The sequence below is a fragment of the Falco naumanni genome, chromosome Z (genome assembly GCF_017639655.2).
Source record: "Falco naumanni isolate bFalNau1 chromosome Z, bFalNau1.pat, whole genome shotgun sequence".
Lineage (NCBI taxonomy): Eukaryota > Metazoa > Chordata > Aves > Falconiformes > Falconidae > Falco > Falco naumanni.
Window position 1 is genome coordinate 13,711,466 of NC_054080.1, and position 14,931 is coordinate 13,726,396.

General features: G+C 40.5%; 1 long non-coding RNA gene across 1 annotated transcript; it reads left to right on the plus strand.

The window, feature by feature from the left end:
* Positions 1-10,575: 10,575 nt before the first annotated feature.
* On the plus strand, positions 10,576-14,723 carry LOC121080842. Its single transcript, XR_005825508.1, has 3 exons — positions 10,576-10,586; positions 11,238-11,242; positions 14,643-14,723. It is a non-coding gene; the product is annotated as an uncharacterized LOC121080842 (long non-coding RNA).
* The last annotated feature ends 208 nt before the right edge of the window (positions 14,724-14,931 follow it).

Sequence of the window (14,931 nt, forward strand, 5' to 3'; positions counted from 1 at the left end):
ATTTTCCTATTTTAATTAAGAAAAGCCAGAGGACTTAAAGAGCATATATACAATAGCAGAGAAAACGGAACAGTAAAGGCAGCACATGTGGTTCTGTCTTTCTAAGAAAGATGTTAAGCCTAACGAAACCAAGAATTTTTGATTCAATAATAGAAAAAGGATTAAAGAAAATGTATTCAGAGAATACTGTTTATATTCAGGCTTTCTGTAAGAAAGGAGCAGTCTTTCTAATATTCATACAATCAGTAAGATATACTTTATGGACAACTGAACACAATTCCCAGTACTAAAAGTTGTGATCCAAGCATTTAAAATGAGACCATCAGATATTTTTTTCCCCTCAAGCCTCAACCATATAATTAAAGCTGATTTCTACTCCCACTTATTAGTTCCATTTCAATAAAAATACCAGCCAATAAACCACAGCTGAACCACTGTATTAAGCTCATAGGTTTTGTCTCACATCCTATTTAACAGAAAAAAATCAGCAAACCCCAAACTTTTTCATATGTTAAAATTAGACTTTTGACTTGCAGGACACAGACTCAGTTTTTACATCTACTACCTGTATCGTCAAAAAAAGTGGTAAAAAGTTGGAAACAGAAGGAAAAGAAACAAGGGCCATAAAGAAGATGGTAGCAAGTGAAATTATTGCCTTCTGTCACAGAACAATACATTCAAAAGAATTGGGTGGATAATAATATTTAGAAACTTTAATATGCAATGTTTCATGTAAGCCCAGGAAATGTATGTAAATGACAACATTATCTACTTTAAAACAGTGCCACAGTGGAAATCAGTTACCTTTCCCTCAACAAGGACTTCTAAACCCAAAAATTAAATTAGAAGTGAGAATTCTTTTTCTAATTTTTTACAGTGAAAGGCAGCCAAAAATAATGTTGGGGTGAAATGAGGATGAAAGATGAAATTATGGAATGTGATCTACTTCTGTTTTTATCAAATGCACTGCAAAAAAAATTGAAAAGCATATAAATCTGTAGAGACATGTGATCTCCAGATAATTCCCCATGCTCTGTGATTTATTTTTATACAAACCGTCTTTGTTGTTGCCAAGTTGTGACCAAATAAATAAGCTACATAGGAAATATTTTTGTGTCAACAGATGAATGTTTGTACCTTTTGAATCTCTTTTTGCCTGCAGAAAGGGGGCCACAAACAAAAGTATGAGGTGGAACATGCTGAAAAACACTCCTGGAATTAAAAAACAGTTTAGCTAAGACTTTAATAGTGTAGAAAGCTCAAGTTTTCTATGTGACAACATCAAGGTGATGAGTGAGCAAGAGGAACAAAAGAAAGTATATAGTATAATGAATGATGATGCTGACCAGTAAATTGGCATTCTGTTGTGTTTCCCACCCTGGCCCCATCTCCAGCTCATTTGCTTGTACAGATTCGTGACCCTTTGTATTCAGTTATCACAAATGTTCTCGAAGTTGCTTTTACTGGCATCAATGTTTGTTTGAACAGCTCATGCCTCATCAGTGGCCTTCTGCAGATTTAACAGCTCTAAATTACAGCATCCTTCCATTCTGTGGGACTGGGCCTTACAGGGGATGGCAACTGTGCAGCTAAAAGGACATTCCACCATAAGGTCCTTGAACTCACGCACACTCAATTCTGGCATCTGATTACTCTTTCATGTCACCTTTTTGACCATAATATTTTACTTAGGAAGATCATCGAGGGGGGGGGGGGGGGGGGGGGGGGGGGAGGAAATTAAAGTAATACACTCTTAATAATCCCTAACAAGTATACAGCTTTCTCCAAGTAGGAAAAAAGTGTCTGCCAGTTTCTGCATAGACACTTTTCCTTGATTTGGTATAAACCTTTGTTATGCATAACAAGCACTAGAAGTCTCCTCAGTGTCACTGTCGATTTCAGGACAACATAAAACATTGTTGCCTTGCAGTCTTTCTAATCTGTATCTGATTACATCTCTTGTTCAACATTTTTTTGCAGTAGTGAACTGTGGCTGGTGCTTTCTAAACAAAACTGCTTTCAGCAACAAGACAGGGGCCCTCATATAAGTAGAGGGTGGAAACGAACAGAATAAGCAATAAGCTGTTTGTTCTATCACAGCAATAATCACTGTTTTCTGCTCTACCACATCAGGCAAGATTGTCACTGGTGCCATGCTTCTAAGAAAGCTGTCTTTCCCAAGTGTGAGTGTTCACACATGCACATTTTCTAGGGCACCTACCAGAATGTCAAGGGACAATTCAAAGAGAAAATGGCTCAACACCTCCTCTTTCAGAGTCCCTCTGCATTTAGCAGAGATCAACGTTCTACTAATGATTTTGGAAGTAGATAAAAAAAGGTTGCTTCTTCGCTCCTTATGCAGCCAAAAACTTGTTGCCATCTCTTCCTACTTCACTTACGATGTGATTAGAAGGCAATTAAAATAACACACACCTCTTCCAGGCTCTTCCTACAGGTAAGATTGCTGGGACAGTTTGGCATTTACAACTCAGCACTATCCGAAACAGCTTCCATATTCTTTGAAAGAAGTCTTTCCTGTGGGTGTCATGTGCCATACTTTCATACATTCTGACGATCTAGATCCTTTGCAGGAATAAGCTTACCTCAGTAAACACATTAATTACTTGACTTACTACTAAATTTTACTTCACTTTTAGTACTAGTATTTCCATCAACAAATTAATTTGCTGGACCACCTTAAACATAGCATTTGTTTCCAGATTGAAGTACAATCCTCTTCTACTGTAATATTTCCTGTTGCTCCTATTTTGCTTCCAATTATGTTTGCTCATGTTGATAACACACTGGTTCCAGCAAAACCTTGCAAAATTGATGTAATCCTTTTAAATTTTATTTCATCTTTTGTCTTTTTTTTTTTTTTTTTTTTTTTTTGTCTTCTTCACTTAAACGGTTACTAAGCATTGGAACAGGCTGCCCAGGGAAGTGGTTGAGTCACCATCCCTGGATGTGTTTAAATGACATGCAGATGTGGTGCTTAGGGACAAGGTTTAGCGACAGTATTAGCTTAACCATTGGACTTGATGATCTTAAAGGTCTTTTCCCACCTACATAATTTTGATTCTATCATTCTAAGTTGTTTTAGGCTCAGCCTTCCCATCCACACAGAAAGGGCAATAGAAGGCAAGGGGCTGCTAAATTTATGTTCTCATCTTACTTATTATCCTGGCTCTGGTATTAACTGCTTCTTCCAGCCCCAGGTTGGAAGACCATGGATAAGCCGGCATATTGTAAAGCTCCTCTGTATTCTTTGCTGTTTGACTAGTGGCCAAAATAGAGATAGAAGATGTTAATCAGTGTTTCATATTTTGTCTGTTACTTGGCTATAGTGAGAAACAGTCCTAATAACTAAAAATCTGACCCTGAAGTCTCAAGAACTGTTGCCTTTGAATCAGCTTGACAGAAGTATTTAACAACTGTATCACAATGTTGGTTAGCATTAAATTTATTTTTTTTCTCTATTTTTTTCTGCAGGCTTCAGTAGTGTGAAAGAATCACTACTGGAAAGGAATATGTTAAAGTCCGTGAAAATTCATTACCTCCTTCTCAATACATTTTTTTTTCTTTTTTAAATAAGGAAGAGGTGAAAAAACAATTGTCTTAGGAGCAGTAGTTGTGTTGAGAACCTAGGACACTAAAGACTGATACAAAGCTTCTGCTTGTTTCTTGTTGATGTGTGTTCTGAATTCCTAGATCTTTGGCAGTGAGAGTGTCAACATATCAAGCACGTGACTGATCAAGATGATCTCAGACAGTGCTCTGCACATCCCCTTGCCTTGCACACAGACAGCAATGTCAGGACAGGAAGGATCCATATTCTGTTCCAAACCAGGTTTAAAGCCCTAGAGAGCAAATAACTATTTTTTTATTATTATTATTATTATTGTTATCCTAATTATTTTTGCATTTAAAGGCAGCAACATCTGAAACATAAAGGAAGCACAGGAGGATAAAACCTGAACTGCTGACATGGTCTTCAATACCATCTTATACAAATCAGACCATTGCAGGCAACAACACTGCAGCTTCTCTCACTTGCTTCCCTGACAGTCCAGCCAGTCAAATTCATTAGGCTTATACAAGCCCACATTACAAAACAAACTGGTTTAGGTAACTGACAGTTATAAGGGCACTTTCATTAAATTAATTGAAATTTCAAGGAACAGTGTGCATGGGATTTAAACATATTTTAGTCCGCTGATGCCCTTTGAAAGCTATCAATTTCCTAAAAATCTTCCTAATAAAAATCTCCCACCATCAGCAGCAAAAACAACACAGCAGGTCAGGTATAAAGCTGCTTATTTAAACACCTCTAGTAGTAACCCCCAAAACAGCAGTTCCTGACATGTGACAGATGGAGCCTTTTGTAACTCTGAATCATGGTGTGTGGCTGGAGACAAGAAATAAAGATCAGCCTTTTGCCAGAGTCTTGACAAGTCACACATTTACTGCAACAGCTCATTACAAGCACTGTTAAGGGAGCGTTTTTCTATTTGTCTTTTCACAGGCACACTAGTTGGTCACAGCAGTATCTTTGTCCCTAATCTGATTAGCTCAATGGTGTCTACAAGTGTCTACTCCTACAGCTGTCAATTTACAGTAAGTATTGAGCTGAAATAAAGCAACGATTAACAAAGTGAATGTGGGTATAGACATTTGGAAGCACAGAGGAGGAAAGAAAATAAAGCGACAGACACCGTAGGCTCTGGACTTCCAGAGTGCACAATTTACTCTCTTGCCTCCTCCCTGCATGAAAACACCACATTCAGCTTTGCTGCCTGGTTTGTGTGTATGGAGGATTCAACACCACAAACTGTACAAGCCCTCTCCCACACAAGGCATAACCCTGTTCTTTTTAGAAAAAAACTGGTTTTGGTTTGGTTTGGTTTGGTTTGGTTTGGTTTGGTTTACTGGTCTGGGGTGTGTGTGTGTCTGAGTTTATTCTCACTGTGGTAAGGAATAGAAAAAATTCAGTAATACTCATGTACCCTTGTGAAGGCAAAAACACCACCTTGCACATCCCTTGTGAAATACTCAGTTGGTCAACTTCCAATTTACTTCTAAAGCACAGTTCTGTTCCTGTTCAGAACAAACTTTTTTTTGAAGTTGAGACGGAAAACAGTACAGACCAGGTATGTCCATAATGTTGCCAGACAAGAAAATTCTACTGAATTAAGCATCACAGTTTAATTGTAGTGGTTGCTTTTTGTTTTGTTTTGGTTTTGGTTTTTGGTTTTTTTTTAATACTCTGAACTTCAGAAAGCAGCTCAGAACCACTGGGTTGAAACACGCAGATAAACCCTACAGAATCAGATATATCTAAATTTTCATATTTTTAATTGCTTGATCAATGAAATTTGGGTGCAAATGTGAGGGCTATTTTGTAGTATGTTGGTGTTTTGCATATTAGCTTTTAAAGATTACATGCCTTGGCAGTAAATCCACACATTAGAATTTTAAAACCATGCAGAAGAGTTTGCTTAAAATCAGGAAACAACATTTATCTAACACTGTTTCTGATCCTGTGTGTCTCTGAGTACCAAGGGACTCAATACTCAGCAGGGTAAGTGTAATGTGACAATGGAATTAAAAAGCATGTAAAGGATCTAGCAAAGCCACCAGAGTGTGTTTCCCCACCATTATGACCTGAATTTTGCAGCCTTAAATTTATTTTTCAAGTATGTGCTGTATCTTGCACACTTCTCATGGAAAGAAAAAGCAATTAATTGTCTCAAGCACTACATACTCATCCTGGCAATAAAACAGTTGCAGCTCCAGACAGGGACTGGATTACATGGATTTAGCAATGTCTGGAAACCCTGAGTCCCTGGGGCCTCATGACTGCCACCGCAGCACTCCAGGTGTGTGCAGCACAGGACCTCTGTGCCTGTATTGGTGGTGGCACAAGCTCAGTCTCAGCATTCAAATGTTCTGATGCTTTGAGATGTGGCCAGATTCTGGAGGAAGAATGAAAGCACAAGTCATCTCTGAAGTGTTCAATGTCCAGCAAAACTGAACTCTGGAATAGCAGCACTGTAAGAAGATATTTCTCTATTCCACAGTTGTTTTTCCTGCAAACCATGGGATTTCATAAAAGCGTTCATGAAGTAGTCACTACATACGTTTCTATTAAGATTTCTTTAGCTTTTATAACGCAGTGCACCAGGAAACAAAGAAACATCACTACCAGTTGTACCCATGTTTATTCCTATCTCAGTGTATTTACCACTGGAAGGCAACAACCTACATAATATTACTCAATAAAAGCAATGTTATGTACGTGAAGAAACTGTGAAGATTGTGAATTAAGTACCCAAATGACAACCTCCTAATTATTCTGTAATTATACACAGTTGACTCCAATACCCTTTATTGATGTTGTTGTTGTTAACCATATGGTTCAATCTGCCTTTCCTTCACAAGAAAGTAAGGGGTGCTGGGCTGATAGCAACCTTGGAAATTTTATTCATTTCCAAATGCAAATTGGCTAAACTGATGAGGCATTTTTGCAGTGTGAGGAGCTGTGAAAACCTTGTGAACTTATATTCAAGCTAAGAATATTAACATCATTTGAGAAATGATGTATCCCTATGCCTTACAACTACCTTTTTCCTGCCCTCTGCCTCATACGCCTCTCAAGGGTGTAAGATGCAGATGTCTTTATCCATGACTATACTGTAATTAGAGAGTCAACCAAGCCATAGAGAGTGAAATAACGGGAAGGTGGACAAGAGGTGTCCCCACTGTTGCTGCAGATGTGTGAAGGGACGCCATTATTCCCTCCAAGCTCAGGACAGAAGGGACTGGAGAATTCAAAAGCACTCACAGAGGAAGCAGCTTCTGGGGAAGAGAGAAACAAACAGGCTCATTGTCCTAGCAAAAACAGCTTTCATTTGGCTACAGGATCAGCCAAGATAAAAGAAAACCAAGTGACTGAAACACACACAAATATGTTATGATTCATTAACAGTCCACTAAGAGGACACAATGCTCCTGAAGTCGCTGATCATCATCCAAATATCCTGCAGAAGGGTGAGGAAATCAGCCATGGAAAGTCAGTTTCATCTAGCTCTCACCTCCAGTCACCTCTTTTTCCCAATGAAATTAAAGGAATTTTGTATGAAGCCATTATGAACTGATATGATGCCTATTTCAGTTTGCATGTGTCCCTGAACATCAAAATGTCCTTAAGGCTGATGCAGTAAGAAATATGGTATTTAAGCCAGTGGAGTATCTTCAAAGTTCAGCATTGACCCAGGGGGCTTAATGGAGCCAGCTAGGAGACAGTAATAGACACACATCTGCCAAAGAGGCTAAAATCTAAGCACGGATTCCTATTCTCAGTCCAAGGAATGTTTAGGGCATAGATATACAATTCAGATATCAACTGGAGAGTTGTTAATAGGGTTGTTACCAGACTTACTCAGAATTAAAATGCTAGGCTATCTGCAATTACAGTCATGGCCTGTGCTTCACATGTAAGTTCACAGCATAATTTTTCCAAAGGATTTGGAAAGGAAAACTAATTTAAAAAATCTAGTATAGTTTACTGGAGACAGAATGGTATTATCTGAATTTGGCATGGATGGGGGAATTAAACTCCTGCTCTTAACCACACAACTTTACAATCACAAATGCAATATGCAACCCTCAAAGTAACCCTGCAGGAATTATGGGAGCCAGCAGCCACTCCTGAGAGTGTACTCCTATGCAGCGCTCCTCTTTCTCTTTGCTCACAAGTTTTTCCCCAAGTAAAACTTTAGCACCAGTTAGCTCCAGAAATTACTACCTGAGACTACACAGCTGCTGAGCTCCCCTGATCTTCACACCCTTCCACATATTTATTCTTTTAGCTCCTTCATGTTATACGCCAGCAATAGGAAGAAAAAAAGGTATTTTTTGCCATTTGAAGTTGTCACTGTCTAATGAACATGAAAACAGGAAGGTTTAATCACTAGGTTGTTGCCAAATGCATACTTTGATTAAATATAATGAATGGAGGATATGTACACTTAAATCCCAATCGGAAGCACATATACAGGCTGGGCAAAGAATAGGTTGAGAGCAGCCCTGAGGAGAAGTACTTGGGGGTGCTGGTGGATGAAAAGCTCAACATGGCCCTGCACTGTATTATTACATACTCAACAGAACATCCAAGAGCAGTCTGCAAATTCCTAATTCCCCTGGAAAGTAGTCTGATGCAAAAAAATGCCAAAAGCTACATAACACCAGAGTCAGCCAAAGCCAGTCAAACTGGCATCAATAAAACTCTCCATTTCCTCAGCCAAATACCACTGTCTCAAACTAGGAAATTCCCCATGAAGCATATATTGCCTTGGTCTACAAGGCAGGTGTTTTAAACACATCAAAATAATAGTAGATTAAGTTAGGTAAGCAAGTATTCAGGCTCCTTCATGTCTGCCGTGAATGTCTTGGCTCTATACACAGAACCTTATTTCTGATTAGGTTTTTTAAATTGGCTTATCTGATGAAGTTTTTATAACATTAGCAGATAGAGACCAAAACACTTGCCAGCATCTACCTTCTACAGCTTGTTTTGGAGGCTACAAAGAGAGCAGAGGTTTATACGAAGACAAGATACTGCTTTCAGAGAAACACTTCCCTCTGACTTCGTTTGTGTCACTATATAGTCAATGTAGGCTCTTAACTGTGTGCTTAAAGTTGGACTCTTTAGACCATCTCTAATTTATACATATAAAAAATATTATTTTCTTTGTGTCCTTGTAGGTTCTCCTTCATGTCCATAATGCAGGAACGGGTAGTGCATCCTGGTCAAGTGCAGGCAGCCCTACATTCAGTCACCACAGATTTACCTTTAACTTCCCAACAGTCTGGAGAGCTGTCATTAGGAACACAGTGTCTTCAATTTTTTACCATACAATCTGTGAAACTTCCATCCTTAAATTTATCTTAAGCCAGGAACAAAACAGATGTAATTACAAGAAAGTGACATCTCCTCTCTGCATATGTGTACACTGACTTAAAAGAAAATATTTTTTTACTGCCTTGACAGGGCTAAAACCAGTGACTTTGGTTATAGTGAAGTTGAGATTTTTGCTTTCCTTGAGAAAGCAAATAATAGGCCAAAGATAACAGACTTGAACGTGATAACATTATTAAAGGTATGCCTATGCAGCACAATAAAACTGTGTAGAGACAAGCTAGACCAAGGACAAGCACCATACTTCAACACAGGATTCTATTCCTAGTTCCTCTGTTAAGAAGACGGCAATTAGCATGGGAGTAGCATAGAGCTAATGCAGCCACATTGTTTCCATTAGTAGTGCTCAGTCTGCATGAGCATGTAAGGTGGGGTGTGTGCTATTTGAAATCAGCTTTAGAGACCTGGTTTACCCAGCAGCTTTTTCTCTTATGTAGTCAAACATAATACATAAATTTCGATATAAAGTCAAACACAATGTGGAACAACTCTATATTGCACTGTAAAGTTTTTGCAATCCTGTTCTCTCTACTCTTGAATTTATCTTGTGGTCTTGTAATATTTCTTGAATATTTGTTATTGACTTCAGAATACCATATGCAGATTGATTTTTTTGAAAAGACAACTCACATTTTGCTTTTTAATAGAAAAATTTGCTCTTGCATGTTAGTAGCCCTTTCACCAGGGAACAAATAACATGTCAATGTTATTAAATAAACATGCTATAAAAAAAAAACATACGTGAACAAATAACATGTCAATGTTATTAAATAAACACGCTATAAATAAATGTACCTTTTACACTTACAAAATTAACCCCTGGGAAGTGACAGAACTCCAACTAATTGTCAAAAAAAACCAACTAAAACCCCCCAAACTCAACAAGATGCAGCTTCCTTTTTGCTGAGGTTGGGAGAATGAATTTTCATTGTAAATTTTATCTTTCTGGTTAAGACAGTTTATATCAGTCTTCTGTCAGTGTCTTTTTCCTTTGCAATTTAATTTAGATCACTAAATGTTAGATAACTAGATGCTAAATTTCACTTCCTTTCTCTTTTCTTTAATTTTTTTCTTCAGTGGGGACCTAGAAGACTATCATTAGGGACTTGAGTAATTTCTTCTTCGAATCTCTGTCTTGCCTTTGCTAGGCCAAGTTCATAAAATTCTGTAAAGTTTACAACCATTAAGCAAGAAAAAAATTATTTCTTGCTGGCTTAATCAAGTGGGACCAGAGTACTTCATCACAACCTCCAGAGAGATCAAAAGCAAAAGCTCAAATGCTGCAGATGAAATACGAGCTATGCTTTTCGTATTTTCCTGATCTGTGAATTCTCACTGCGCTTTCCACTCATCTTCAAAAATACATAAATAAAAATGTCTTCAGAGTTCCTAGGCATAGGCAAGGGACTGCACAGAAGGTTAACTCAGCCTACCACCTCCTTGCTATGCAACCCTTTCAAGATAGCTTTGCCCTCAAATTCCCTCCTTACATGCAGCTGAGAGGTCACTAATGTAAGAGGTTAGCAGCAGCTGCTACATACTAATGCAACTCCTAATATTACTCACGGAGCATCTGTTGAAAACGGCATTGATTTTGTCCCAGCAAGTCTTCAAAAAAATTATGATAGACAGGCATGCAATTAGAGTCAGGTGTTATCTCACTAGTCAGGGAGAAGAAAAGCTGTTTTCAGTTTTCCCAGTGTTTTAAATGGCGTGTGGAGTCCATGAGAAGCAGTACTTGAACTACTACTCCTGTCTCCTTTCAAAGCACTTCATCTGGGAGGAAAGGTGGTCTTAGGAGAGCTAGGACTACATTCCTGCTTAGCGGAGAGTTTGTGCTCCAGCCAGCTGAGGTTTGCTCATATTGCTAAGCACATGCAAATGTGCAATCCCACTGATTTTCAGGCATCTTCATATAATAATGGAATATGGTATTAGTCTGTCACTTTAAACCTTCTGCCATAAATATTTTATGAAAACACAAGCAACTGAAACAAGGTCAAGCACTACTCTCTAATGCAAGTCCTGTGTTGATAAAAAAATGCTTCTGAAGAAAATTTAGAATCCATCAGATCCGTGACTTTTTTTTGCTATTCACAGCCCATTTGAAATTTCATTACTTTTTTAATGTATGCAATACAGTCTCAGAATTTCTTGTTGGGTTCTTTTTCTGGGACCCCATAAAGGGCCACGACTACTGTGTTTGTTGTGTTAGTTGCTGTTCTTTTATATTTAGGAAAACATAATGTGAGTAGAGCCACCGTTATCGTGTGTGCTGCACAGGAATTCCACCAGTACACTGAGAAAGATCAAGAGGGAACTTTTAGGTTTTTATTTAAAAAATAAATGACATTATACAGGCAAAATAAAGCAACAATAGATCCCCTAGTGATTTTTAAAAGTAAGTTTTGTAGTTCAGCTGGTCATAATAATACATACTGTACAATACAGAACTACCAGAAAATGCCCTACTTATAATGTATAATTGCAACTATGGTTACAACTGTAGTCCTTCAAAGAAATTTTCAAAGTCTGGCTGTGTGGCAATCTCCCTACTCAACAAATGGAGCTTATAGGGAATGCTTAAAAAGCATTTGTCCATCATGGCTTGGAGAAGTCATTAAATGAAAAGCACCATCCGAAGTTCTGTCCCTGATCCTGAAGATCCAGAAAGTACAGAGGATTAAAGCTGTCAAGTTTGATTACTAAAAGTAAAACTGATAAAAAATGTAATTAGGTGCTAAGTTTCTCCATTTAAGTCACGCAGTAAAGTCTTTCTGGTCATGCTATTTCATGCTCATTCTCTGAGAATGAAAGATACTACAGATTATTTAAAAATCATCTCTTCTATTTGAAATTTAGAAAAAAATGCATCTCCATCACTGTTTGGCATCCTAAATTCATTTGCCTCTGTAAAAGACGTTCTAGATTAAGTTAAATTAATTTTCTTGCTCCTGCATGTTTCCTTTGTTCTCTTTAACCTGAGAACTGTTCATATAAACCTTCTGACCCTGTGCAAGGCCAGTAATGCCATTTCCAGGGGTAGTAGAGGCAGAATACAATAATCTCCAAAGGACAGTCCCTGACAACAGCAACACCACTTGATATAATGCAGTGCTTTTCATAATGTAACCAGACGGCTGTGCTGAATACCTGTTGACAAGCAACTAAAATATCTGTGCCCTCTAGAATCAGCTAGTGATAACTGAAACTTTGGAAAAGAAAAAAAATAATTCATGCAAACAATTGACTAATATGAATGTGCTTTTAGTTTGTGGTCTTCAGAGTCCTGGAGGTTTTGTAATACAATGTTAAGGGTGTCAAATGAGGCATGATTTGGAAAACAAGTTTCATATGCTGTGTAGCAATCCACAAAGATGTACTTTCTGAAGAGTTCATGCTTTCCTCAGTAAATTATCAAAAAATTGAAAACCACTGGCTAGATAAATCCACTACTTTATGTATTTCATAATACCGTATATTTATTTAGTTATTTTTCTGTTATGGAGAAACAAGGGAAAACCTCCAATAAATTCTGATAATTTCATGTTAATTAAAAGGGATCGTTAACCCTGCAAGGTTGAAGAATTTTCAGGTCATGGAGCTAATATATTGTTAAATTTAATGGTTAATCAGATTATTACAGACCATAAATATTCATGGTAAAAGTGAGCCAGTTTTCATGCATAGTCACAAGTACAAAGAAACTAAATCTGTGAATCTGTATAGGCATTGTTAACATCAACACATCCACACAGCTCTTTGAAAAGTAAGATTTGACAAAATTGTCTTTACAAATTTGATCACAAGAGTTATGTAACACCCCTTTATTCAAACCGTTCCTGCTTTGATCGTACCTTCAGTATATATATATGGTTATACAAAAAATAGCCTAGAAACATACCATCTGCAAAACAACAAATTTGCTAAACTATACTATTCCCCTCCCTTGATTAACTTTTGCTCTGAGTCTAAAAGACGAAGTTTAGTCTACTTGGAAATTAACTTCACAGAATATTCTGTTATTATCTCCCTTTAGACAGGGAAGAGATACCAGTGTCATCTATGCAGACTTCTGTAAGGCCTTTTACGTGGTCCCCCACAACGTCCTTCTCTCTAATTGGAGAGAGATTGATTTGATGGGTGGACTATTCAGTGGGTAAGGAACCTACTGGATGGTCACATCCAGAGAGTAGTGGTCAACAGCTCAATGTCCATATGGAGATTAGTGACAAGTGGTGTCCCTCAGAGGTCTATAGCGGCATCAATACTGTTTAGTATCTTCGTTAATGACCTAGTCGGATCAAACGCACCCTCCGCAGATTTGCAGATGACACCAAGGTGAGTGGTGTGGTTGATATGCCTGAGGGACAGGATGCTATTCAGAGGGACCCAGAGAGGCCCAAGAAGTGGGCCCATATGAACCTCATGAGGTGCAACAAGGTCAAGTACAAGGTCCTGCACCTAGTTCAAGGCAACCTCTAGTATCAATACTGGCTGGGGGATGAAGGGACTGACAGCAGCTCTGTGGAGAACGACTTAGGGGTACGTTAGCTGTACATGAGCCTGTGACTTGGGCTTGTATATCAGGTTTGCATGGCAAGGTTTTGGTAGCAAGGGGGCTGTGGGGGTGGCTTCTGTGAGAAACTGTTAGGAGCTGCCCCCATGTCTAACAAAGCAAATGCCAACCGGCTCCAGGATGGACCCGCTGCTGCCCAAAGCCAAGCCCATCAGTGGTGGTGGTAGCACCTCTGGGGTAACATCAGTAAGAAGGGGAAAAAAAACCTGCGCAGCATAATTTAGCTGGAGAGAGGAGCGTGAGCGCAGCCGCCCTGCAGGCACCCGGGGCAGGGCAGGGCAGGGCAGGGCAGGGCAGGGCAGGGCAGGGCAGGGCAGGGCAGGGGGGCTCCGGGCGCCGGAGCAGAGGTTCCCCCCCCAGCCCGTGGGGAAGCCCCCGGTGAGACGGGCTGTGCCCCCAGCCCCTGGAGCCCACGGGGAGCAGCCCCCCCCCCCCGCAGCCCGGGCAGGGCCCCACGCCGGGGCAGGGGGACGCCCCGAGGGGGCTGTGACCCGCGGGCAGCCCGCGCTGGGGCAGCTCCGGGCAGGGCCTGTGGCCCCGCGGGGACCCGGGCTGGAGCCGGCTGGGCCGGGGGGGATGCGCCCCGCGGGGGGGCTCACGCTGGGGCAGCTCACGGAGAGCTGCGGCCCCTGGGAAGGCCCCGTGCTGGAGAAGCTCACGGAGGGACCCCGGAGCGGGGCAGGGGCGGTGTGAGGAGCCTCCCCCGGGGCGGCAGCAGCGGCGGGGACAGCGTGTGAGGGACCGACCGCAGCCCCGCTCCCGGCCCCGGCGCCGCTCGCGGGGGGAGCAGAAAACTGGGAGCGCAGCTGAGCCTGGGCAGAAGGGAGGGGTGGGGGGAGGGCGTTTTCAAGATCTGGTTGTATTTCTTATTACCCTACTGTGATTTGATTGGTAATGAATTAAACTAACTCCCCAAGTCAAGTCTGTCCTGCCCACGATGGCAATTAGTGAGTGATCCCTCATTGTCCTTATCTTGACTCATAAGCTTTTCATTATATTTTCTCTCTCCTATCCAGCTGAGGAGGGAGTGATAGAGTGGCTTTGCTGGGCACCTGGCATCCAGCCACGGCCAACCCATGACAGCTTGCAGCCCAGAAGGCCAACTGTATCATGGGCTGCATCAAAGAAGTGTGACCAGCAGGCCAAGGGAGGTGGTTCTGTCCCGTTACTCTGCTCTCGGGAGACCCATCTGAGTGCTGTGTTCAGCTCTGGAGCTCTCAGCACAGGAAAGACATGGACCTGTTGGAACGAGTCCAGAGGAGGGCCACAAAAATGATCAGTGGGCTGGAGCACCTCTCCTATGAAGATAGGCTGAGAGAGTTGGTTTTGTCCAGCCTGGAGAAGAGAGGACTCCAGGGTTATAGCAGCCTTC